Source organism: Rhinopithecus roxellana, chromosome 14, assembly GCF_007565055.1.
Source record: "Rhinopithecus roxellana isolate Shanxi Qingling chromosome 14, ASM756505v1, whole genome shotgun sequence".
NCBI lineage: Eukaryota > Metazoa > Chordata > Mammalia > Primates > Cercopithecidae > Rhinopithecus > Rhinopithecus roxellana.
The window spans coordinates 34,204,913-34,231,524 of NC_044562.1; positions in this window are offsets into that span (position 1 = coordinate 34,204,913).

The following is a 26,612-nucleotide window of genomic DNA, read 5'->3' on the forward strand; positions in this document are numbered from 1 at the left end:
ATTATATTTCAGTAAAAATGCAGTTAATTCTGTTTGCTTTTTAGTGCCACTGCTAAATAAAGGCTATGAGACTGCTGGTCAGGGATTAAATCTAAAGTAACTTTTTCACAGAGTGCATAACTTAACTTGTGTGCACTCAATAAAGCCATCAGCATAACTAGTGAGCAAATCCCTGAGTCTCCTAGACGAAGGGGGGAGTCGTCGAAATACCTAGAAAATTTTATCTATTTCATAACCAGACAATTTAGAAAATCCAATGTTTTTGACTTTAATATAATGTGGAGTGGGTGATCCAATAATCCCAAACACATATAATATTATCCTATGTCCAGAATCTCCGGGTTCTGCAGACACAACCAACTACATAAATATGTGAATGTAGATAGCAAATAAGCAAGACTGGGCAGGGATGGAGAGGTGGCCAATCGCATTCAGTTAGGCAGGATTGACTTAAGCATCTAACCAAGAGTTTAGAATTCAAATAGGAAATTAATAAGACATTTTGAGAAGTCCTTTTCTCCTCTTATCATTAAATGTTCATATTTTTCATGTTCTTTTATATTTTTTATACAAGATTCCTAAATATTTCACATATGTTTCCAGTGACATTTTGTACTGAGAAGAAAAAAGGGTAAGGAAATGTTAATGATTGTGAAATGCTAATAACCCATGGTTGGTATAGATTAGCAATCTGTATTTCTCAATCTGGTAAACTGAGAAGGGCAAAAAAAAAAAAAAAAAAAAAAAGAGACTTTCCTAATTTTAACTAGAGTATTATAGAATAAATGAATTGTTAATCTAATATCCAATTTCTTCTTTAGGACTTTTGTTCTAGACATATTTTCCTTCAACAATCTGGGACTGAAGGATACTTGTGAACTACTGTGAAAGCAGATTCTAATAAGTGTAGAAAGATCATGCTTGGGTCAGCAGGAGGCTTTTATCCCAAAATACATTGAGGGGAATGGGCTGGCTATTGCTGTTAGAGTCTTTCTGAGACTTTCTGATTGCAAGGTGTGTGGTTTTGAGAAGTTATTACCTTGTGTTAGACCTGCTAATTTTAGCTTGATTTTTAAAAAAATTGATATGCCACAGTTTTTTCAACCCCTGAGAATAAGAGGTTTGAGGCAGATGTGTGCATACAAGGGAAAGCAACCTTCTGTCAGCATAGGTATATCCTCAAATACTATAAAATAATAAGCAAAAGAATGTTACTTCCACTCAGCAGTCTGAGCAGGATCAGGATCTGGGGGCCGGTGGTTCAGGCACGGCGGGCTGCAGGTCCGGAGCCCTGCCCCGTGGGGAGGCAGTTGAGGTCCGGCAAGAACTCCAGCACAGTGCCGGCGGGCCAGTACTGCTTGGGGACCCAGCGCACCCACTGCAGCTGCTGGCCCGGGTGCTAAGACCCTCACTGCCCTGGGCCAGCGGCGCCAGCCGTCCACTCCAAGTGCCAGGTCAGCCGAGCCCAAGCCACCTGCGCCCGCCAGAACTCGCGCTAGTCTGTGAGCCCCATGCGCAGTGCCGGTTCCTGCCCGTGCCTCTCCCTCCACACCTCCCTGCAAGCAGAGGGAGCCGCCCCCGGCCTCGGCCAGCCCAGAGAGGGGCTCCCACAGTGCCGTGGCGGGCTGCTCCTCGATCGCCACCAGAGTGGACGCCAAGGCAGAGGAGGCCCCGCGAGTGAGGGCTGCTAGCATGTTGCCACCTCTCAATGTGACATATAATGTTGAGTATCTTGTCATATACTTATTTGTCATCTGTATATCTTCTCTTGTGGGGTGTCTGGTCTATCTTTTACCCACTTTTTAGCGGGACTGTTTGCTTTCTCGCTGTTGAGTTTTAAGAATTATTTATATATTTTGTATATCAAACCATTATCAGATATGTGTTTTGCAAATATTTTCTCCCAGTCTGTGGCTCATCTTTTCATTCTTTTAACAGGCAAACTTTTTAGTGCAATTTTCCCCAATGTGGCTGTTCTAGAGCAAATAGGAAGAATTTTTGTCACTGTACTGACTCTCTGATATACATATCGAAAAAGACTTTCATTCATCATGTAGCAAATAAAAATAGAGAACAAAAAACAGAGTTACATTGTGTAGTTCCTGGGTCACTGTGGATTTTTAATCAATGTTTCTTGCATAGGAGATTGGGTGGAAGGAAGAAAGGAAGGAAGGAAGGAAGGAAGGAAGGAAGGAAGGAAGGAAGGAAGGAAGGAAGGAAGGAAGGAAGGAAGGAGGAAGGAAGGAAGGAAGGAAAGGAGGGAGGGACGGAGGGAGGGACGAAGGAAGAGAGGAAGGGAGGAAGAAAAAAAGAAAAAGAAAAAGAAAGAAAGAAATATTGCCAGCACCCTGACAGTCTGGGCAATAAGATTTTTAATACTATCCAGAACATATGCTGGCCTCAAGACAGTGAAGGAAAGGGCTGAAGAAAGTGGCTAATGTAGGTCTCCAGCATCCTCTTTCTCTACTTGTTGTCTATCCACAACCAGGAAGACTGCTGATGTGATCAACAATAAAGACAATTTGGGAGCAATAAACTATAGAAAGGGTGCTGACAGGAAAGAGTTTGAAGTTCCCCAATCTGGATCTCAGACATCTCCACCTCTCATCTCTTTCTACTAAAAATATAATTTAAAGTTAGATTTACAACACCCTATTTTATTAAAAACATTTGATGAATGTGGGGATAATCAATGTACTTCTCCATGTTATTTACATATTTTAATATCATTAACTGAATCAAAAGGCTGTTCAAACTGCATTGAATTTCTTTTTGTGGTGTTAATGATGAAATCTTACAACAGCAACTCTTGCTTGAACCAAATTTAACCTTTTGAATGTCCAAGGAAATACTTCCAGCTGTGTAAATTTACATGGTGGAAATTAAAGGAGTGCCCTCTTTTAAAACTTTGAGGGCTTCTAGGTATACATTTTTCTCTTGTAATACGTAGTTACTGAGGAAAAATTGGAAGATGCAGAAAAATGAATTGGTAATTATTAGATTTCCTGTTAGAGATAAGGAAGACAATGCTAGTGCTGTCAATACTCAAGTTCCTTTTCTTTCTGTTGGGAATGTAGTTCCCAATATTTTGCAGTTAGTTGGGTTCATGTGACTGAGCTCTGCCCAGCGGTATGTGGATGGAAGTGATGTGTCTCAATTCCAGGCCATGCCACTGAAACCTCCTTCCTTCACTTGCGCAATGAATACATAAAGTAAGTCAGTCTTTAAAAGAAGGAAGGAGACCAGGTCCTCAGATAATTACATGAAGAGCCACCTTCCAACCTTGCATTGTACTGTGACATGAACAAGAAATTAAACCTTTAGTGTCAAGCCACAGAGACTCAGAGGTTGTTTATTAAGCAGGTATTCAACCCTGGCTAATAGAATCACAAACATTTCAGTATATTTCTTTTCAGTCTCTTTTCTAGATACATATTGAATACAGTAAGGTCATATTGAAAGTATGTCTTTGTATTCAAATTTTTTATTTAATACTATATCATAAGGTTTGTCTTTCATTAAAAACTCTCTCTACATGTACATTTTAATCACTGTTTATTATTCTATGGTACGAATATAATTTAAAAAACTAAAAAACTATTTGGATTATTAAATTCCATTCAAATTTTTTACTATACATGATAACCATGTTTATATATAAATATATTTTCTTTAAGTTGATTTTCAAAAATAAAATCACTGGATCAAAAGGTGTAAGTATTTTAAGTATCAACTCAGATATATACTGACAGACTGCACTCCCCAAAGATACTAAAATTTGCATTTCCATTGTAAGTGCTATGAAATGCTTGTCTTACCACATCTTCACCGGTACAAAGAATTAGCACAATAAATTTTAACTGAAGTTTATATTCTTAAAATGAAATATCATGCCTTTGAAAGCAGACTTCACAGACCCTAAGGAAAGTGAGCTGGTCCTATTGTTTATCTACTTCTTGAGAAATGGAGCCACAGACTCACTGTGTTGGCAAATTCCAGGATGTAAAGGGCCAAATCTTCAAGGATAGGAAATCACTTCAATAGCACAAGTTGTTCAAAATCTATTAGAATGAGGACAAAAGACTGGGAGGTAATATTAGAATAGGGCCCTGAAGAATAAATTGAAAGCCTGCCATTCAGACAGGAGGACAGAAGATATTACAGTTGGAGCACTATATACACACACATAGGCATAGCTGAGAGGCCACATGTGGAAGAAAACAAGCCCATCTGTGTTTTCAGAGCATGTGTGATGGCATAGAAGCTAAGATGGACAAGAAGCAGTCACCTGTGCAGGACCAGGCATACCAGGCTGAGAAGTGTGGAATTTGTTGTATAACTAATGCAAGACAGATGTGCTCATAACTAGGTTCGTTCTTCAGAAATTGAAATGACTTTATACCACGTTCAGGCCACTTTATAGGTATTATAAATTACTACAGTTAAGAGATGTCGTGTTGAACTTGAGAGTCAGCATTAAGTCACTTATGTGGCAGAGCTGAGATGTAAACCTAGGTCTTATTGGCTTCAAGGGCTGTGATCTTCTCATTGTACCATGTTGCCTTCTGTGCTATGACAATGTGAAGGATACATTGGAAAAGAGAGAGGCAAAGAAACAACTTAGGAGGCCATTACAAAGTTCAGGAAAAAGATAATAAAATTCCTAACTACCTGTCTCTAGGATAGAGTAGTGTTGCAAAGGACAAGATTATAGTAAAGAGATTTGCAAGAAAAAGGTATTGGAGTTAACATTGCAGGTCACTGATTGGTTTCTCAAGACACTTCCACTAGAGAGGTTAAAGAGTGGGAGTAGAGGGCTGGGAGCCAGACTGCTTTACCGCTCACAGAGTAAATGGGAAGTGAACTGTAGAAATGGTCTAAAAGTATGATTGAGACCATTCAGTGATATTTTCTCCAAGCTCTTTCACACCACCACTATGACCACTAATCATAATTCTTCAAGATTATAATAATAACACAACTGATACTAGAAGTTATGTTGTGGGCTATAAAATACATTTCCATTGGTCATAAAAATACCTTGGAGGGGAGTTACTATCCCAAAACATGAGGAATTAATTTCTCAGGTATTCAAAACCATAGAAATATCCTAGCTTCAACAAGATGGTAATAAATTTCCAGAGACATTGGGAAAAATTGCACTAAAAGGTCTGCCTGTTAAGAGAATGAAAAGACAAGCCACAGATTGAGAGAAAATATTTGCAAAACACACATCTGATAATGATTTGATATATAAAATATATAAAGAACTCTTAACAGTAAGAAATCAAACAGTTCCATTAAAAAGTGGGTAAAAGATGACCAGACACCCCACAAGAGAAGATATACAGATGGCAAATAAGTAAATGACAAGATACTCAACATTATATGTCACATTTAGGGAATCACAGATTAAAACAACAATGTGGTGCCACTGTACACCTATTAGAATGGCTAAAATCCAAGACATTGACAACACCAAAGGCTGGCCAGGATGTGGAACGACAGGAATCTCATTCATTGCTGATGGGGTGCAAGATGATACAGTCACTTTTGAAGACACTGTAGCAATTTCTTACAAAACTAAACATTCTCTTACAATGTGGTATATACTCAAATGAGCTAAAGACTTATATCTGTGTAAAAACCTGCACACAAATGCTTATAACAGCTTTATTCATAATTGCCAAAACCTGGAAGCAAACAAGATGTCTTACAACAGGTTAATGGGTAAACAAACGTGATACATCCATGCAATGGTATTCGATATCACTGAATGGTATTCAGTGATAAAAAGAAGTAAGTTATCAAAACTTGAAAATACATGGAGGAAACTTAAATGCATATTTCTAAGTGGAAGAAGCCAATCTAAAAAGGCTACATACTGTGTGATTCTAACTATATGACATTCTGGAAAAGGAAAAAAATTGCAGACAGTAGAGCTATTATTATCAGGGGTTCAACATAGCAGGATGAGGAGGTAGGGGATGGGATTTTGGGGGGCTGTGGAACTATTTTCTATAATACTGTAATAGTGAATACCTATCATCACATATTTGTCAAAACTCATAGAATGTACACACATAGAGTGAATCCCAATATAAACTATAGATTTTACTTAATAATAATGTATCAATATTGGCTCATCCATTCTAATAAACGTACCACACTAATGCAAGACGTTAATACTAGGGGAAACTGAAGTGTGGGGAATGGGGTAGAGTGAGGGGGTATATGTAAGTTCTCTGTACTTTTGGTTTAATTTTTCTGTAAACCTAAAACTGCAGAAAAAAAAAAAACCTGTATCATTCCAGCTACATCCAGCTATTGCAGCAATTTGCTCCAAGTCAGAAATAAGCTTTGTATTTTAAAGAAAAAATATATAGGAGATATTTGAGCTTCTAGTCAACTAAGGTACCATTGAATAAATTATGCATGCTAGGGACTAAGCTAATCATACTGTGACTGATGCTTTTGTTAAAACTCTGTAGAGACTATAAAAAGACTCTGAAGAAAGCCCTTAAGAAATCCCCATATGTGGTATTTAGAGTTAATAAACTTCTCACTATCCTTACCTAGGTTAAGGTCTTCACAAAGATTAGCTTGTCTATGCCTCATAATATCTGATCATTAATGGCATGATTGTAGATAACCAAAGCATCATCAATGATCCCGAAACAGTTTTAGTGATATTATTTAGAATTTCTATTACCCCTACAATCCTAGAATTTTCTAGCATTCTAATGTTTTCTTTCAGAGATATTAATAAGGATTCTACAAGTGTGTATCAGGCAGAGTCCAGTCAGAAAGCAGAAATAAGTCTATGTTTTCAATAGAAGGACCTTAATACAGAAAATGTATTAACTAGATGTTACAGAAGTTCTAAAGCCCAAGCCCAATGCAGAGTGGAACCATTTCCATCTGCCCAATGTGGGCTGGAGCCACAGAGGAGACACATCTGTTAGAGATATTGACCAAAGTGGAGACAGAGAATTAGTGTATCTTCTCCCCTCCGTCTGCCCTCCAGTGTCTCACTTGTGCCTTCTATTGGTCAGAGTGATCCAGAAGCCAGATTGCAAGGGAAACAGGGAAGTGTTGCTCTCCCATTACTGAGAAGGGCAGAGACTGGATCTGACACCAAAACTGAGAAGTGACTGACAAAAGGTGCTCATACTTCAAAAATATGTTCATTATGGCGTCCATAAAAATGCTGAATTCACAGAAAAACTCAGAAATAAAGAGAGAGGATAAATCATGTCTTCACAAAGTTTCTCATAACTGCTGACAATGATAAAATACTAATGTCTTTTCAAGGAAGGAAAAAAAAGTTGACAGTCTCATGAAAGTAGAATATAGTGGGCATCCAAATGATGAGGGAAGTTTTGGAATGAGAACTTCCACTGGCACCTTCTTGGGTTTCTCTATCTCTGCTATCAGCATTTAGCCAACTGAGATACATATGTGCAACACCGGATATGATCTAAAGTTAAGGAAAACTAAACTATCTTGGGGCTCTGCACTTCCTACTATTTTTCTGCCTCAAAAATCTGCCATTGTCAGGTTACTTCACATTTTACTGGAAAAACCATTCAATGGAGCTGATCTCAGCATAATGTTCCTTTTTGGGATGTTATATGGTCATTCACTTCTCAGTCAAAATGAAATCCTTATGTTGAGAATAAACCACATTTTTTTCTGAGTTTAGGGTTTTTATTTTTAAAAATCAGTTGTATTTCTATAAATTAGCAGCAAACAATTAAAATGGACTTTTTTGTTTGTTTTGTTTTAACCTTTTAGTTCAAGTGTACATGTGCAAGTTTGTTATATAGGTAAAACTGTGTCATGGGAGTTTGTTGTACAATTATTTTGTCCCCCAGGTATTAAGTCTAGTACTCATGAGTTATTTTTCCTGATTGTTTCCCTCCTTCCACCCTCCACCCTCCAACAGGCTCCAGTGTGTGTCGTTCCCCTCTATGTGTCCATGTGTTCTCACATTTAACTCTCACTTATGAGTGAGAACATGTGGGGTTTTTTGGTTTTCTGGTCCTGCATTAGTTTGCTCAATATAATGGCCTCCAGCTCCACTCATGTTCCTGCAAAGGACATGATCTCATTCTTTTTTATGGCTGCATAGTATTCCATGGTGTATATGTTCCACATTTTCTTTATCCAGTTGATATTTGATGGGCATTCAGGGAGAATAAACCACAATTTCTTACCATTTATTCTTAAACTTACGGGAAGGGAGCTATACATAGTTAGAAAAATAAGGATGGCTAGCTCTGAAACATTAAGTGCTTCAAGAATATCATCTGTAGCCTGAATTCCTTTTGAAGTCAGGAGTCTCTCACCTGCATTCTCAATTTTCACAACTACAATACAAGCCTTGTTTGAAATTCTTTTTGCAAACCTTTCTCATTATCTCACTATGAAGCCTTGAAGCCACACACTCACTGGTCATGATGTGCTCTCTACTTGCCGAGGGTGAAATTAAAAGAATAGTATCTAATGTTGGTGTTCAGAGCTATTACAGGAGATTCCTAGAGAGATTGAGCCACTTCTAGAGAAAATGTCGATGTTACAGAATGTGCTTGGAGCATATCTTTTCCTAACCAAAGAAGCTGAATAATTAACTTCCCAGAACCCTAAAATACTCCATAATGGCAAAAGAGGGGACAATTTTGAGTTATTCACAATACTCTATAATTCACTCACAAAGTAATAATAATAGGTAACAATTCTGAGCACTTATTGCAAAGCAAGCACTTTTGTATGCTCTGTGCATGTATCAATTTCTTTCTGCCTACAACTCTTATCATTTTCATTTTGTAAATGAGCGAACCGAGGCAAAGAAAGACTACATACCTCCACCTAAAATCATGAAACCAGTATCAGAGACAGAATTTGAACCCAGACAGTCTGGTTCCAGAGTCTATACTATTAAATACTCTACTCTCTATCTTTTTTTCTTTTAGGAAGTATATTTTACATTGTCTGGGCCACTTTATCATGGCACTTTCAGAGAATATTTGCATAAAAGCTTTGATTCAAAGTTTTGTCTACTGAACTGCAATTGATTCAGATGTTACCATAGTATATTACATGGCTGCATATGAGCCTCCTGCTGTTCTGTAAAGATTATGTTTGTCCAATAATCCATATGAATTTCTTGGGATCACATCCAGGGAAGAACTACGTTATTGATATGGAGTCCTTAAAACACCTGGAATTAACCCCAAATATAAATCTCTGTGATTAAGACAATGGTAAAGATAGTTGAAGAAATCAATTGCCCAACCTTTAATTCAGAGATTACTTGTAAAAGAAAAAAGAATTGTGTGAAAGGAAGGGGGGTATTGATTCTAATACCTAATCAGAGTGTCCTAAAAAAAATAAGGAAAGACGAAACCATCTTGGATTTATGAGCAAAATTCTGTATAACTGCTGACAATGGTAAAATTTTCATAATATTTTTAAGTTGGCAATTTTATTTAAAAAAGGGGGGAAAACCAAGAAGTGAAAATTTGCTGTATTTTTTTTGAATTGCTGAAACTATCTTGTTTCAAAGGAGACATGCTCTGAACAGTATTGACAAGAACCACAGGGATTTTGTTGTTATTGTTTTTGTGGAGGTTGTTTTGTTTGCTTTTTGCTTTGTGTGTCTGTACTTTCAGAAATTCCCTGGTAACTGAATTATAAAGACTATTTCTCAAACCTGATAGATTTGAGGCAAATTGTTTGTGAAAGTGTTGTAAAAAAAAAGACTTGAATAAGGTCATATTCATAATTAGTAGCTATGAATTAAAGTGGTTGGGAATAATAAAAATTACTTTCGGCCAAACTAAATATGTTAACGAGTCAAGAAAATTTTCTCAAATAAGTGCCTGATTTTGCAGGAAAAGGTGAAAACATGAACAGCCGGGGGGCTCAATTACTACCGATTAACACAAAACAAATAGCACAGCTGACATAACCATTATCCACTCACATACATGCATGTATTAGTAATGAGACTTCTGTTAATTATACACATGTAAGTCACTTTTATTCTTTTACCACTGTATGTGGTATATGGATGAATAGAAAGAAGAGAAGGAGGAAAAGAAGGGAAATGGGAGGGCATAATATAATTTTAGGACTCCATGTTTTAAATATTATTTTAATCCCATCTATTTCTTCCTGAAAGTGAAGCTGTGTTTCTGGAAACTCCTCCACCTAAGATGACAGTGCTTAGGCAAATAGAAGAAAATGGCTATGGGGTTTGAAGAAAGAAGAAAAGAAGGATAAGGAAGAAGGAGGAAGAAGGAACATATAGGAGAATCAGCAGTGAGATGAAGGAAGGTCAAAAAGAAAGAAGGAAGAGAGAATTAGGTAATAAAGAAGCACAGGAAAAAAGTAAAGAAAAATGGCTCAGCAAAAAATGAGAACAATGGAAACCAGGCACTGGTACATAGTAACTCCTAGACCAAATCCAGCTCATTGCCTGTTTTCGCACAGCTGAGCTAACAGTGTCTTTTTACACTTTTAAACAATTGAAAAAAACAAAAGAGGAACAATTTCTTGTAATATGTAAAAATTGTATGACATTTAAACTTGTATATATAAATAAAGTTTTATTGGCATGCATCTATGCCCATCAGTTATATATTGTCTACGCTTAATTTTGTGCTGCAACAGCAAAGTAGGGTAGTTATGGCAAAAAGAGTATGGTTCTCAAAGACTGAAATATTTATTATCTAATCCTTACAGAAAAGGTTTGCCAACACCTGGAGGGATCTATAAATATTTCTTAAATAGCAACTCAGCACCATCCTCTACGGAGGATACAAAAGAAAAGAGAAAGTCATGAATACATGGCTCCTATTTTTGTGGACTTATAATCTAGTTGTGAAAGGAAAAACTAATAACAGCTGTTCTTCATAGTTGATTGATAGGAACTACAAAAATGGCAATAATATATGGTTTGTTTCTTCCTCATTCTTGCTGAACTTGATACCTTATAAATGGTCACAACATTAGAACCCTGGCATCCACAGAACAATTGCATCCTCCAAAACCACTATTTTATATTCTTAACCTCTAGTTTAAGGCTATCGTCCCCATCTCCAAGAAACATACAAAATACCACAAATAAAGGCTTGATCTTGAATGGATAATCCGGCCAAACCAGTCTCTCAGTGAGACAATTCCTAAAGGAGAGGAAGGCCTTGGTGGAAGATGTAGACAAAGGCCTGAGAATTGAACATGACCCTTCACATCACACTGTTGATTCAAAGGGGATGATCTGGGATAATTATTCTTATTTATCTAAAATAGAAAGAAAATTCCCTAATGCTTTGTTTGCAGTAAATTTCTCCCTCCCCAGATTAAGCTTGCCACCTCTCCACTGCCCACAAGCACCCCCTGCCTAGCCTGGAGGGATGGGAGAGCAGAGGGACCGCTCACTCCTTTTTAGTGTGTTCTTCAAAATCAACACTTTTTCAACCCTCTTTAAGGCTGTACCACCCAATTTGGTAGCCACTGACCATATGCGGCTACTGAACATGTGATATGTGGCTGGTCCAAACTGATTGATCAGAAAATACACATCACGTGTCTAAGACTTAGTATGAAAAACAAAATGCAAAATATCTAATTTTTTTCTAGAATTTTGATTTCATGCTGAACTATTTTGAATATATTAGGTTAGATAAAATATTTTGTTAAAATAAATTTATTTCTTTTTACTTTTTAAAATGTGACTACTGTGAAATCTTAAATGACCTATGCTATTTGCATTCTATTTCAACTGGACAGAACTGCTTTTTTTTTTTTTTTTTTTTTTTTTTTTGAGATGGAGTCTCATTCTGTCACCCAGGCTGGAGTGCAGTGGCACGATCTCGGCTCACTGTAACCTCCGCCTCCTGGGTTCAAGCGATTCTCCTGCCTCAGCCTCCTGAGTAACTGGGACTACAGGAGTATGCCACCACACCTGGCTAATTTTTTGTATTTTAGTAGAGTTGGAGTTTCACCGTGTTGCCCAGGCTGGTCACGAACTCCTGAGCTCAGGCAATCCGCCCGCCTTGGCCTCCCAAAGTGCTGGGATTATAGGCGTGAGCCACCACGCCCGGCCCAGAGCTGCTTTAACAGGCTGATTTAACAGTCAGTGTTAAAGAGGTAGCTGTGTGGCTCATTTCCTTACCTCCTTCAAGTCTTCGCTCAAATGTCACCTGCTCAATAAGGTCACTTGATACATTGTAACTTCTCAAATTCCTGACTCCCTCACCCAGCTCTATTTCTTTTGAGCCAACACTTACCATCTTCTAGCCCACTACATGGTCTAACTATTTATTATATTTATTGCTTATGGTCTATTTCCCTGCCCCTCACTCCCTATAAGGTAGAAATAGTTTATCTATTTTTTTCTCACGGATGCATCCGCAGCACCCAGAGTGGCATCTAGTATTTGGCAGGCATCTTATGGATGAATGGTAAAAGAAGCAGTGTAAAATATTCAATGGAAACCTTAATGGTCAGTATATGAGGCTTTTAGGGACGGTTTAGGGAGAGTTTTCAAAGGATTGAACTTTCTAAAAGATTCTCTCCTGTAAACCTCCCTCTGGTTCACACTCTCCTATCCCCAGGCCTCCGTCGCTGATGTTGAAACCTAGCTGTACTCCAAGTTCTATTTCTCAGCCAACTGATAGACTTAGGGTTTGGGGTGCTAGAAATCATATGTAGATGCTGGAGGGATATTACTGGCCTCCCCCTTGTGAATGAATTGATGTGCAGTATTTTAATAAAATCCTGCTATGCAACATGCATGCATGTCCTAATCAAACTGGATAAAGTGCATATGACAAAGTGAGATTTGTTCATTCATTTCTGGGTTACATTGGATGGCACTACCAACAGAAGCTCTTAAAACATGGTATGTAAAACATATCTGAGTGCTGACATCAATGGCATCAAATACATAATAATGCAAACCATCATATAGGTATTAACGACACCCCAATATTTTTATATCAGAGGAATAAAAGTCAACATGGCTCTGAAAATGGTCCTTATCCTTCAGAAGTTCTTAACCTTATCCAAAGTATGTCCAATTCCTTACTCTTCAGATTTCTTCTTAAGTTTTAACACATTAAGTCGTACCCACCCCATATCTAAATGAAGATTGCTCACATCTACACATAATTATTATAGTAGGTGCTCATTTCTTGTATCAAGTTTTCCAATATCCATTCTACTTTTGTTCTTATTACTGGGAAGAGAAATGGTCTCATTTTGGCACAGTCTTGAACATTAAACTTACCACTGAGGTCTCAATACAAACCTTACTTTGAAGTAGAACTGACAGATTCCTATCATGTGACTTTAGGTTGTACTTGTTGCTTCGTAATGTCTTTCTAACAAAACTCCCTGTCTTTATGGGTGATATTTTCACCATTAGAGAGTCATTCTTTTGTTTATGCTATGTAATCTGGGATAAGTCATTTTTATCTTCAGAAGTCAGTACTCCATGGTGTGCTACACATGATTAAGGCATTAGTAGACCTTTGTGCCTTAACATAGGTTAGTATGTCAAATTGCTTTCCTACTTAACAATTAATTGACATCGGTGTTCGAGAGAATGAGACATAGGAGACAAAAAGTTTATGGAAAGTTCAGGAGATGAGAGAGAGCATTATATGTAGAGTACTGGACTTAATCTGAGGTAGAGATGATTCCATGGAGAAGGGAAATTAAAGGCTTTAGTCAGACATGAGGAAACTGGGGGCCAGAAGAAGGGAGAGTCAATTAGGACGATCAACGGAGTTGAAAGGGAAGGAATTGCCCAGGAGTTTCATGCAGGGCTCTGTGGCTCCCTATTCTCTCTCCCTTATCATAAACATTGCCCAAAATGCCTAATTTATTTAAATGACTGCCTTACCCAAGGACCTAAAAACAAAACAGAAGGCACACTTACACTGGAAAATTTGAGGTGAGTTTAATTAAAACCACTTTTTACAAAGGAATGTGCAGGGTTTAGAAGAAGCAAGAAGACATGGCACAGTACCTTGAGGGTACCAATAGAAGGGAGCTGCTGCCAGTCCTAGGGCTGGAAACATACAGGGAGGAGAGAATAGGCCCAGACAGCAGGCTGGACGAGGGGTTCCCTGGCAGGGGCTGTGGCCTTTGATAGAGGAACAAAGCCAATCCTCAGCGACTTGACAGACAGGCAGGTGGGATAGTAAACACCCAGACCTCGCACTCCTCTGAGCCTCTGACTTCCTGCAGGGAGAAACCTTTACTGGAAAATCCCAACCATTGAACAGGAAACCCAATGGCAAGGGAGCCTCACCTATTTTCAACAAGAAAAGTGAGAGAATCTGTTTCTGCCACCTTTTTATAGAACATTATATTTTAATAAACTTTTTTTCAGTTCAAAGTGAGTAATACCGCATCCTCTTCATTATTTGTCAAAGCTTCAGACTAAGAGGGATTTTGTACAGGTGCTAAACTCTGGGCTTAACATAATGCATCATAGTGGAGACAAAAGAGTACAAATTCAAAGTGCCCCTAACTTATAACAGATTTTAATTAGTTGCTGCAACTGTATTCAATCAACTGTACCCAAGCAACTGAACTAAACTATTCCTAAGCAAAAGCCAAAAGAATAAAAATTAAAAATGACAGGCCCATGAAAAATTCATTTATGGTGCTGGAAACATTTGCCTTGGTATCACAATCTTGAGTTATTAGAAATTTTGTACATGGGAACAGATAGGACACACACACACACACACACACACATCTATAGCCAACAAATGAATTGAAACATCGTAGCAACAGTTCATAATTATGCAAAAAAAGTCGGGGGGAACAATACTCCTGCCATATTCAGACAGATGAATACTTGGAATGCCATCCTTATGACATAACCCACAAGTGATCAAGTATTGACCTGAGATTTCAGGTTAACTGGAAGGTAGGATGTATTTCCAGAGTTGTGTTTTCTATAACCACTAACAAAAAAAAATTATATAGAACTTAAAATTCCTAAATATTAAAAATGTCTACCTTGTACATGAAAGAAAAAGAATCACTGTTTCAAAGTTCCAACTCCGAGTTTCACTACTTTTCCGATTATAATTTCAACATTTTCTGTATAACAAATGCAGAAATTAGTTAACACTTCACAGAAAATTTATTGTTGTTTGGAGTTTGGGGGTTTTTATTTGCTTTTGATGGGGAAAGAGGGCCTTTGCCTATTTTAGCAAATACTTTTTTAAACCATTGAACCTGTAATGGGAAGAACAAAGTCAAGGCACTGATAGATGATGAATATGATTTTTTCAAAAGGGCTTTGCTTTCATTCCTGGAGTGGAGAAAAAAAAGTGAGATCAGCCCTTCAAAAGTTCACAGACATTTACTGCAATTGCTGTCTTTGAAGCCAACGTTGAAGACACCAGAAGCTTTGGAACTGGTATGTTTTGACCACTGGTATTCTAACCATCTAGTATAGGAACTAATGGGTCCCTGTATCTCTATTTGTCTTGGCATAATGATGTCAAGGATAAGATGGAAATATTTTGATCCACTCAATAGTTATTGTTTTCCCAAATCCAACATTCTCACTGGAGAATAATAACTGGATATTAATTGAAGATTTTAGAATTTACTTTTTTAAAAAAATTGAATGTTTTAGAATTGCAACTTTCTACCAGTGATTATTTACATCCAAGATAGTATTTCTTCCATATACTCTGGGATGACTATGTAGGTTGTTCCAACCAGTGTCCATCCTGACTGTGAGTACCCATGATATACAAGTTATCACATGCAGAATATTACACCAATGTTAGCTTAAATGACAAAACCACATACCATCCTCAACAGACTCTAAATACAAAGCTTATGGACTATGGGAAATGTAGTCCTCTTCATATCTCCCCCAACTCCATACCACATTTTGTAAAATGATCCAATATTTCTAATTTATAATAATTAATTTGTCTATTATTTTCTTTCAAAAATTATTTTTACACCTACACTAGGTTTTATAACTATATTAACAATTATGTAGACATTAAAAATGTTTTCCAATCCTCATATCACCCAGAATCCTTTTAGTTCTTAATCTTCCCCTTTTCAAGTTTTTACTTCCTTATGTTGATTTATTTCTTGGTTGGATAAATAAATGCAGAAAGAGTACCTGGCTTTTGTACAAGAGAGGGATCCTGGTTTTGGATGCCTGAAACTTATACAATTTTAGGGATTACATTTAAGAAAAAAATAAATAACTATAATGACTTATTTTACTGTATATAAATCATACTTTGATTTAAAAATTAGGTATGAATATGAATTTGCATTTAAAAGGAGAAAGAACAACAAATACAATCTTTTTAAATATTTATTTTAATTTCTTTTTTCTAATTTTTAAAATATTTTCTTTCTTTTTTTTATTGTTTCTGAAACTTCCAAGCTCTAAGAGCACTAGGCCCTTGTGAGGGATATTCAGTTGAGTCCTTGAACCTGAAAACCTCAAGAGTACCCCCCCAAATACAAGATATGATGTGTCAACGGACTGTGCAGGAGTATGAGCTTTGGATTTTATTTTTATTTTATTTTTGAAGAGATGAGGTTTCACCATGTTACCCAGTCTGGTCTCAAATTCCTGAGCTCAAGGGATCCACTTGCCTTGGCCTCTCAAGGTCCTGGGATTACATGCATGAGCCACCACACCTGGCCAACACGATCTTAACATATGAGAAAATATGACAAAACTCAGAAAGTCCAGAAAAATAATATAGTATTTATCTTAATTAATTGTCTGGTATACTTCTGCAATATTATACATATTTTTCTACATTTTTTGTTGCATATTTTTAATCATCCTCTCCAAATGACAAAAATTTTGTAATGCCTTTATCTATACAGAGATGTGTAAGAGAATTTCTATAGCTTAGTGATCAAAATGTGTTTTTTATTATTGACAGTACCAAAAACTACTTTTCATTTCACCCCTTGTTATTGGAAATGAAACATAATTCTTTCAGATCCTTGTCATATTTTGGAAAAGCACTATATAGTTTCTTTCATAGAGAGTGGAATATTTGGAATATTTGAAATAGTTAGAGATTCACTTCAGCTTTGTACATGTCAAACTCTGCTTCTTCTCCATCACCTACTCACCTCTGGTGCTGGAGTGCTAGAGTTCTCCCTGTGGCAATACAGTGTCTGTCTCTGCAGCTGTATGTCAGGATACCTTTAACTTTCCATTTAAAGAATCTCCTTTGTCTCTGAAATTCAGAAATTTTATGTTTATGACTATGTGTGGAATGTGTTTGTTAATGTGTCTGGCATTTTCTTAGCCCTTTCGTTATGAAGACCACATCTTCACTGACTCAGCTCTGTTTCTGTTGTCTTCTAAACGTCTTCATGCATAAACGGAACTACCCAGATCTCCCGTTCATGTCTGTTGTCTCTTCTCATCATATTGATTCCTTTATTTTTCTCTTAACGCTGGGAGAATTCCAAGTTGTCTTCCAATTCGCTGATTTTATTTCTGCCTCTTAAATATGCAATGTACTGCTTCCATCACATTTTTAAAATAACATATTTTCACCTCCAGGAAGCATTTCCTGACCTCACACCTTGATCTAAATCAAACGTACTCACAATATTCAGTGATAAAATGAACTACCTATTTTTTAAGTTTTCTTCTGTTTCTTTGAATAGCTAATTTAGTAATGAATTATATAAATAGGCAATTCATTTTATTACTGAAGAATAAAATGAATTGCCTATTTATATAATTACTGAAGAATAAAATGAATGACCTATTTTTTAAAGTTTTCGTCATTGTCTGTTTGATAGGGGATTTTGTCAGAGATGGTTTAAATCCCTGCACAAGTCTTTCAGGGTGAAAAAGGGGAGGGTGGGGTAAAACTTAAGTTGCTGTGTAGTTGTTGTGGTTGCTTTGTTTCGTCGTTTTAGAGGACCAAACTTCTTCAACAGAGAGTGAGTATGACATTCTGAGCCACCAGTCTTCTCCTTGGTAGGTTGTGGCAGCCTCTCAGCCTGCCACCTGTAACTGGCAAGGCTATCCTTGTTGGGGGTCAGCTGTGACGGGGCCCTCTTTCTCTGTTGAATGTACCATCCCAGCAAAGTGCCAGATAGAAATGAAACCCATTTTCTCTTGCTTTGTGTGTCACAAATATAAGCATCTCTAGAGCCTTAGCTTATCTTTCTGATGTGCTTAACAATTTTATTAATAAACCTGCTAGTATTAAAATATGTTTGCACTTTGAGGTGAAACGCTACTTGGCCATAGCATTATTACTTAGCAAAATACTAAAAACAATTCTATTATCATTTTCAAAAATTTGCATCATATTCACAACTGAAACTGGCTCCTGCTTGATTTTTTTCCAACTCCCTTTGTTAGGCTTTGATATCCAGAGATATGACAGTTTCATAAAATGAATTGGTATACTTTCCATCTCTTCCTGCATTGAAGAATATTTTAAATAGAACGGAAATTACCCCTCTCTGTTAAGTGTTAAGAACGCATCCATAACATTGTTTCAGTCTAGTGTCTTTCTGGAAAGTAAGCTTTCTGAGACACAATATTTACTTTAAGAAAAACATATCCCTTTATGTTCATTTTGTGTGAAAAAATTAAAAATACATCATCAAAAAGATTATAAAATCATGGAAATCAAATTCCAGACTGTATATTAACTTTTTGCCTTATTAACTATTTTGGTGTATAATTTTTTAGTATTGATCTTCCTATTATTGCCAGCCCTCACTCCCGCCTACCTGCCATCCACACACACAATGCATTCATTTTGCTATTATTTCATTTGTTTTCTTGCTCTCTTTCTTTAAGCTTTGCAATGTATTGTGAAAATCCTTTCATGCAATACATGTTTCTAATCATATCATTTTAATGGCTGCCATTTTATGGCGATGAGGCACTTTATTTAATCAATTGTGGAAGATGAGCTTTTAGACCTTTTAATCCTCTTTTATAATCACTGTCTCACAAGAACACCTTTTCTCATAATGGTCCTCTCCTTTTGACAGCTGGGGCTTCTCACTTATCTGTCCTGCCATTCACCTCTATTTACCCACCCTTGCAAAAGCAGATAGAGGTGTATCTATGTGGTTAAAATGCTTTCATCAGAAATTGCAAGTCTACCTCTTCAAATCTTTGATGAAAACAAAAACAAGAAAACAGACAAAGGAAAGCATTTTCACACTGCTTTCTTAGACTGGCGGCCCATGAACTTGGGGAGTAAGAAAGAACTCCAACTTCAAACCAAAGGCCATCACACCCAAGTGTACCTCTCTCTTTGGGGAATTCCTTGCCCCCTCTGTTGTGGCATCTAGCTAGCTGGGGCAGCCCTTCCCTTTCCTACCTAGCATAAATGCCTCATTAGGATTCAGCAAAGGAAGCCCTGGCTGTTTGCCTAGGAATGACCAACTACATAAAGTGTGAGCTCAAATAATTTAAGAGCCATGGCAGCAATCACGCTCTATGTGAGCCATGACCAATGTCACAGAAATTTGCACCTCAAAGACCTCCCAAAGCCCACCCTTTCCTCCGGCTCCCTCTCTGGGGTAGAAGGTGCTTCCACCTACTTCTGTGACTGGCTTCTTCTTGTGCAGAAAACTATTGGCTGTCTTGTCCGTCACTCAACTTCTTCTATCTGCATATATCCTCCACGAATTCCACTCAGTTTGAACACGTGGATATCACTCAATCGTGGTTTCAGCAATGCTAAAAAGTGTCTCCTGCATTTTCATGGTTATTTGGGAAAGGGGAGGATTAAAACATATGTGTTCAAATTGTCACCTTGAACCAGAAGCATTGCATTTTTTTTTCTGTAAAAAGGGCTAAAATGATATGCTTTACCTAAGAAGTTATTTTCTGAAAAATAAGGATTTTCTACTAAGAAAATGTTTCCTTTACATCTTAAATGTAGAAGAAAATGTAGTTTATTCCTATATTTTCTCCATTGTCTCTTGGAATTCATCAAACAGCAACAAGCTCTGACACTTGGCACCCTAAAAGTAAGAAGGAAGATATTCACTAGACTAAAAGCTCAAGATAATTAGAGACTGTGGTCTTTGTATCCCTACCACCTTGCACAAAATAGTGGCTTGATAAATATCCTTAAGCTAATTTAAGAGATACCTGTGCAGACAACTGCTTATTTAGCACTGGGTAACATGCAGGGTTCATGACAAACCCACGAGCCTTGGAGCAGAATGACCACATAGCACATAGCACTACTTACAAACTTTATGTATTAGTTCATTCTAACGCTGCTAATAAAAATATACCCGAGACAGTAATTTACAAATGAAGAGGTTTAATTGACTCACAGTTCCACATGGCTGGGAAGGCCTCACAATCATGGTGGAAGATGATGGGGGAGTAAAGTCACATCTCACATGGCATCAGGCAAGAGAACTTGTTCAGGTGAACTCCCATGTATAAAACCACCAGATCTTGTGAGACTTATTCACTATCACGAGAACAGTATGGGAAAAACCTGCCCCCATCATTCAACTACCTCCAGCTGGGTCCTTTCCAAAACACGTGGGGATTGTGGGAACTACAATTCAAGATGAGATTTGGGTGGGGACACAGCCAAACCATATCACTTTCCAAATGAGAGAGAAAACATAACACTTATCAATTGCATAGGCAGAAAGTAGAATACCATAAACCCAGCCTGTGCCTCAGGGTCATAATAATAAAATACATCATGGCAGATTTCATAAAAATTAGAACATAGCACATTTGGTCATTTCCTCTATTTGCAATGGAGAAAAGACTATGTGGTACCAGGGAAAGGGAGGAAGGGAGGGAATTATTCTAAGATGATTTACTTCCTCTAATCTATGAGAAACATATTTTGGAATTCTCACTAGAAGACTTGAGATCCTTAGATCTGGAGTTGTGTGACTTCAGGAAATTGATATTTGGCCAGAAATTTAAAGATTGCTTTTTTTTCGTATTAGGTAAGGACATAATTTCTGAATTTACTCATGCTTTTGAAACACAAGTCTCTTTTCAAAAATCTTAAATGTAAACTATTTATTCTATTTTAAAACATTTCAAATGTGGGAGCGAGCTTTGTAAATGCAACTGCTATCATCATCTATATCAACTTTGTATAAAGGAATTCCTTACCATAATGAAGAAAAGGTCATTTTTACCAAAAGAGTTTTTAAAAAACTGTTCAGAAAAAGGCTAGGTGTGGTGGCTCACACCTGTAATCCCAGTACTTTACAAGGCTGAGGCGGGTGGATCACTTGAGGTTAAGAGTTCAAGACCAGCCTGTCCAACATGGCAAAACCTCATCACTACTAAACATACAAAAATTAGCCAAGCATGATGGTGCACACTTGTAATCCTAGCTACTCAGGAGGCTGAGGAATGAGAATTGCTTGAACCCAGGAGGCGGAGGTTGCAATAAGCAGAGATTGTGCCACTACACTCCAGCCTGGGTGATACAGCAAGACTCCATCTCAATAAATAAATTAATTAATTAAAAGTAAAAATTAAAAACAGCTCCAAAAAAAACTAAGAATGATATAAGGTGGTAAAAATTTTAAAGACAAATACATGCTTCCATTGGCAAATACTTATTGAAGGTCTAGTATATGGTAGATTCTGTTATAGACATTGGGGATTAGAAACAAACACAAAATCCCTTGCCTTCTTGGAGCTGACATTCTAATGGGTAGAGACAGAAAACAAACATAAAACATAATACATGAGAAAATATGCAGTATGTGATAGAGTGCTAAGTACTATGGAGAAAACTAAACAGATGAGGGGGATGGGGAGTACAGAGGTAGGGAGTTGTGTTAATTTCTATATTAGTTTATATTAGTTCTAAATTAGTTTTTATTGGTACTATGACCAAGTACCCTAAACTTGGCTTAAAATAACACAGATTTATCTTCTTACAGTTCTGCAGGTCAGAAGTACAAAAAAGGTTTCACTGGACTAAACGTCAAAGTGTCAGCAGGACTGCGTTCCTTCTGGAAGCTCTAAGGGAGAATCATTCCCTTGCCTTTTCCAGCTTCCAGAGGCTGCCCGTGTTCCTTGGCTCATGGTCCCCCTCCAAAGATCACGTCAGTCCCACATCTGCTTCTGATATCGCCTCTCCTCTGACCCTAACCTTCTGCCCTTCCTTTTATAAGAATCTTAGTGATGACATTGGACTCACCTGGATAATTCAGAATGCTCGCCAATTGCAAGACTCTTAACCTAATCACATCTGCCATGTCCCTTTTGCCATGTAACAAAACATATTCACCCACCACACTTAGCCTTTTTCTGAACAGTTTTGTAAAAACTCTTTTGGTGAAAACGACCTTTTCTTCCATATGATAAGGAATTCCTTTATACAAAGTTGATGTTGATGATGATAGCAGTTCCATTTATAAAGCTCACTCCCACATTTTAGATGATTTCAAATAGAAAAAATAGTTTTCATTTAAGATTTTTAAAACAAGACTTGTTTTTCAAAAGCATTAGGAAATTCAGAAATTGTATCTTTACTTAACACATTATTCTGTCTACCATAGGCAAAGATTGCAATTTTACTTATGGTGACTATAAGTGAGTGCACTGAGAAGGTAACATTTGAGTAAAGATGAAGGAAGTGAAGAAAAACAGGGATCAAGAGGAAACAGCAATTAAGAGTTTTCCAGTATGAAAAGAAAAACAGGAATCTTAAACAAGACTTGGTGACTGGGGCTGTTGTTGCCACTTTGCAAACTACGCAAGAAGACAGCAGTGTCTCAAATGCCACTCTCAGGGAATGGAGAGAGTGGGCAGAAATGGATGCTTCTTCCAAATTATGGTAAATACAAAGTGCCAAAATGAACTTCTTACTTTCTGAGAATCTTCTTCTATTTGAATAGCAGTTTATAGGCCATGGAGTCCAGGCAACTAGCACTGGGGGAGGCCAGGCACAGTGGCCTAAGCCTGTAGTCCCAGCGTTTTGGGAGGCTGAAGCAGAAGGATTGCTTGAGCCCAGGAGTTCACAACAAGCTTGGACAACACAGAAAGACCCCATTTCATTATTATTATTGTTATTTATTTATTTATTTATTTATTTTTTTGAGAAGGAGTTTTGCTCTTGCCACCCAGGCTGGAGTGCAATGGCACAATCTCAGCTCACTTAATCTCTGCCTCCCGGGTTCAAGCAATTCTTCTGCCTCAGCCTCCCATCACACCCCGCTAATTTTTGTGTTTTTAGTAGAGACCATGTTGGCCAGGCTGGTCTCAAACTCCTGACCTCAGGCAATCCACCCACCTCGGCCTCCCAAAGTGCTGGGATTACAGGTGTGAGCCACCGCACCAGGCTGTGAGACCCCATTTGTAAAAAAAAGATTAGTAGATTAAAAAAAAAAACAAAAGGATGTTCATCTACTATCCTTTCTTCAAACACCTCCATATGTCTGTAATGCTTTTTGGCAGCATAAAATACTCAGTTCTTGGTACATAATTTTGCTAAGGATGGCTGCTTTAGAAGGTTGGGTATTAACTTGTTTTCTAAAAATGATGAGTGTGACGCCAGTGCTATAGAAATCTGTGTATCCTATTAACTCTCTGGGTTCTTTAGAAAGTGAGAGATTTGGTGTGGAACGAGTATAATTTCTGAGGTCCAGAAAGGACCACCCCCTACCCTCTTCCAACATACCCACAGCCCCATGCACTGAGACTGAGCTACTGAATAGTACATTTTGGAGAATGGCTTCTGAACTTTAATTTTAACATCACACATCTGGACTTTGACCTTTCCTTGCACAAGAATGGTGACATTTATTTATAGAATATAATATTCTCTAGACTTCAATATCTGTGGTTTATAATTTAAAAGGAAGCTTTTTTATGGGCTTTATAATTTCTTCCCAGGACTTTGATCATTAAAAAACTGTTATGGTTACATTTGGGGGATCTCTAAATTGTTGGAATGTACGACTAAAATTTCTATGCATTTCATTAGTGGAGTGTTTTATGATTTCATTTGACCTTTGAAAGACTATAATGGATGACCCAGGATATCAGGTGTGATGGAAAAGAGAATAGGAAGTGAATATTCAGTCTTTGATACAAACTGACTTTGAAGTTGGTTGAATTAATGTCCAGGCATAACTTGGTTTTTTGGGGTTTTTTTTTTGTTTGTTTGCTTGTTTTTGAGACAGAGTTTTGCTCTTATTGCCCAGGCTGGAGTGCAATGGCGCAATCTCAGCTCACCACAACCTCCGCCTCCTGGGTTCAAGCAGTTCTCCTGCCTCAACCTCCCGAGTAGCTGGAATTACAGGCACGTGCCACCAGGCCCAGCTAATTTTGTATTTTTAGTAGAGATGGGATTTCTCCATGTTGGTCAGGCTGGTCTTGAACTCACAATCTCAGGTGATACAGCGGCCTTGGCCTCCCAAAGTGCTGGGATTACAGGCGTGACCCACTGCGCCCAGCCCATAACTTGTTTTATTATGCATTGTTTTATTGTACTTCACAGATATCGCACTTTATACAAATTGCAGGTTTGTGGCAACCCTGCATTGAACAAATCTATTGGCACTATTTTTCAACAGTATGTGCTCACTTTTTGTCTTTGTGTCACATTTTGGCAATTCTCATAATATTTTAAACTTTATCACTATTGTTATGTCTCTTATGGTGATCTGTGATCAGTGATCTTTGATGTTGCTATTCACTATCCTAACTGTTTGGGAGCAACACAAACTGTGACCATATAAGATGGAGGAGAACTTGATCAATAAATGTTGTGTGTTCTGACTGCGCCACTGACTAGTTGTTTCTTTCTTTCTCTCTCGCTCTCGCTCTCTCTCTCTCTCTCTCTCTCCCTCCCTCCCTCCCTCTCTCTCTTCTTTGGCCTTCCCATTCCCTGAGACACAACAATATTGAAATCAAGCCAAGTCATAATCCTACAATGGCCTCTAAGCATTCAAGTGAAGAAAGAGTTACACATCTCCCACTTCAAATCAAAAGCTACAAATGATTAAGCTCGGTGAGGAAGGCATGAAAAAAGCCAAGATAAGCTGAATGCTAGGCCTCCTATGTCAGTTATCCAGGTTGTAAAAGCAATGGAAAAGTTACTGAAGGACATGAAAAATGCTACTCCAGTGAACACACGAATGATAAGAAAGCAAAACTGCTTTCTTGCCGATATAAAGTTTTAGTCATCTAGATAGATCAAACTGGCTACAACATTCCCACAAGCCAAACCCTAATCCAGAGTAGGGCCTAATTCTCTTCAATTTTATGAAAGCTAAGAGAGGTGAAGCAGCTGCAGAAGAAAACTTGGAAGCTAGCAAAGGGTGGTTCATGAGGTTTGAGGAAAGAAGCCATCTTCATTATATAAAAGTGCAAGATGAAGCGGCAAGTGCTGATGTAGAAGCTGCAGCACATTATCCAGAAAAAATCTATGGCTAAGATAATTGATAAAAGTTGCTGCAGTAGACCGGGTGCAGTGGCTCACACCTGTAACCCCAGCTCTTTGGGAGGCCGAGGTGGGCGGATCACCTGAGATCAGGAATTCGACACCAGCCTGGCCACCATAGCAAAACCCCATCTCTACTAAAAATACAAAAATTAGCTGGGCGTGACTGCATGCTCCTGTAGTCCCAGCTACTCAGGAGGCTGAGGCAAGAGAATCACTTGAAACCGGGAGGCAGAGGTTGCAGTGAGCCGAGATGGCACCACTGCACTCTAGCCTGGGTGACAGAGTGAGACTCTGTCTCACCAAAAAAAAAAAAAAAAAAAAAAAAAAAAAAAAAAAACAGTTGCTGCAGTAAACCACAGATTTTCCATGTAGATGAAGCAGTCTTCTACAGGAAGAAGATGCCATTGAAGACCTTCATAGCTAGAAAGGAGAAATCAATGCCTGGCTTCAAAGCTACAAAGGGCAGGCTGACTCTCTTGTTAGGCGCTAATGCAATTGATTACTTAAGTTGAAGTCAATGCTCATTTCCTACTCTGAAAATCCTAGGGCCCTTAAGAATTATGTTAAATCTACTTTGCTTGTAGAACAACAAGGCCTGGGTGATAACACATCTGTTTACAGCGTGGCATGGTTTACTGATTATTTTAAGTGCACTGTTGAGAACTACTGCTGAAAGCAAAAGTTTTTTTTTTGTTTTTTGTTTTTTTCAAAATACTACTACTGCTCATTAACCATGCACCTCGCCACCCAAGAGCTCTAGTGATGTACAAGGAGATGAAAGTTATTGTCATGCTTGCTAACATAGCATTCATTCTGCAGCAAATGGATCAAGGACTAAGTTTGACTTTCAAGGTTTTTTTGTTTGTTTGTTTTTGTTTGTTTGTTTGTTTTGTTTTTTGAGATGGAGTCTCACTCTGTTGCCCAGGCTGGAGTACAGTGGCATGATCTCGGCTCACTGCAAACTTCGCCTTCCAGGTTCAAGCGATTCTCCTGCCTCAGCCTCCCAAGTAGCTGGGACTACAGGGGCATGCCACCACTCCTGGCTAATTTTTTGTATTTTTAGTAGAGACGGTGTTTCACCATGTTAGCCAGGATGGTCTTGATCTCCTGACCTCGTGATCTGCCTGCCTCAGC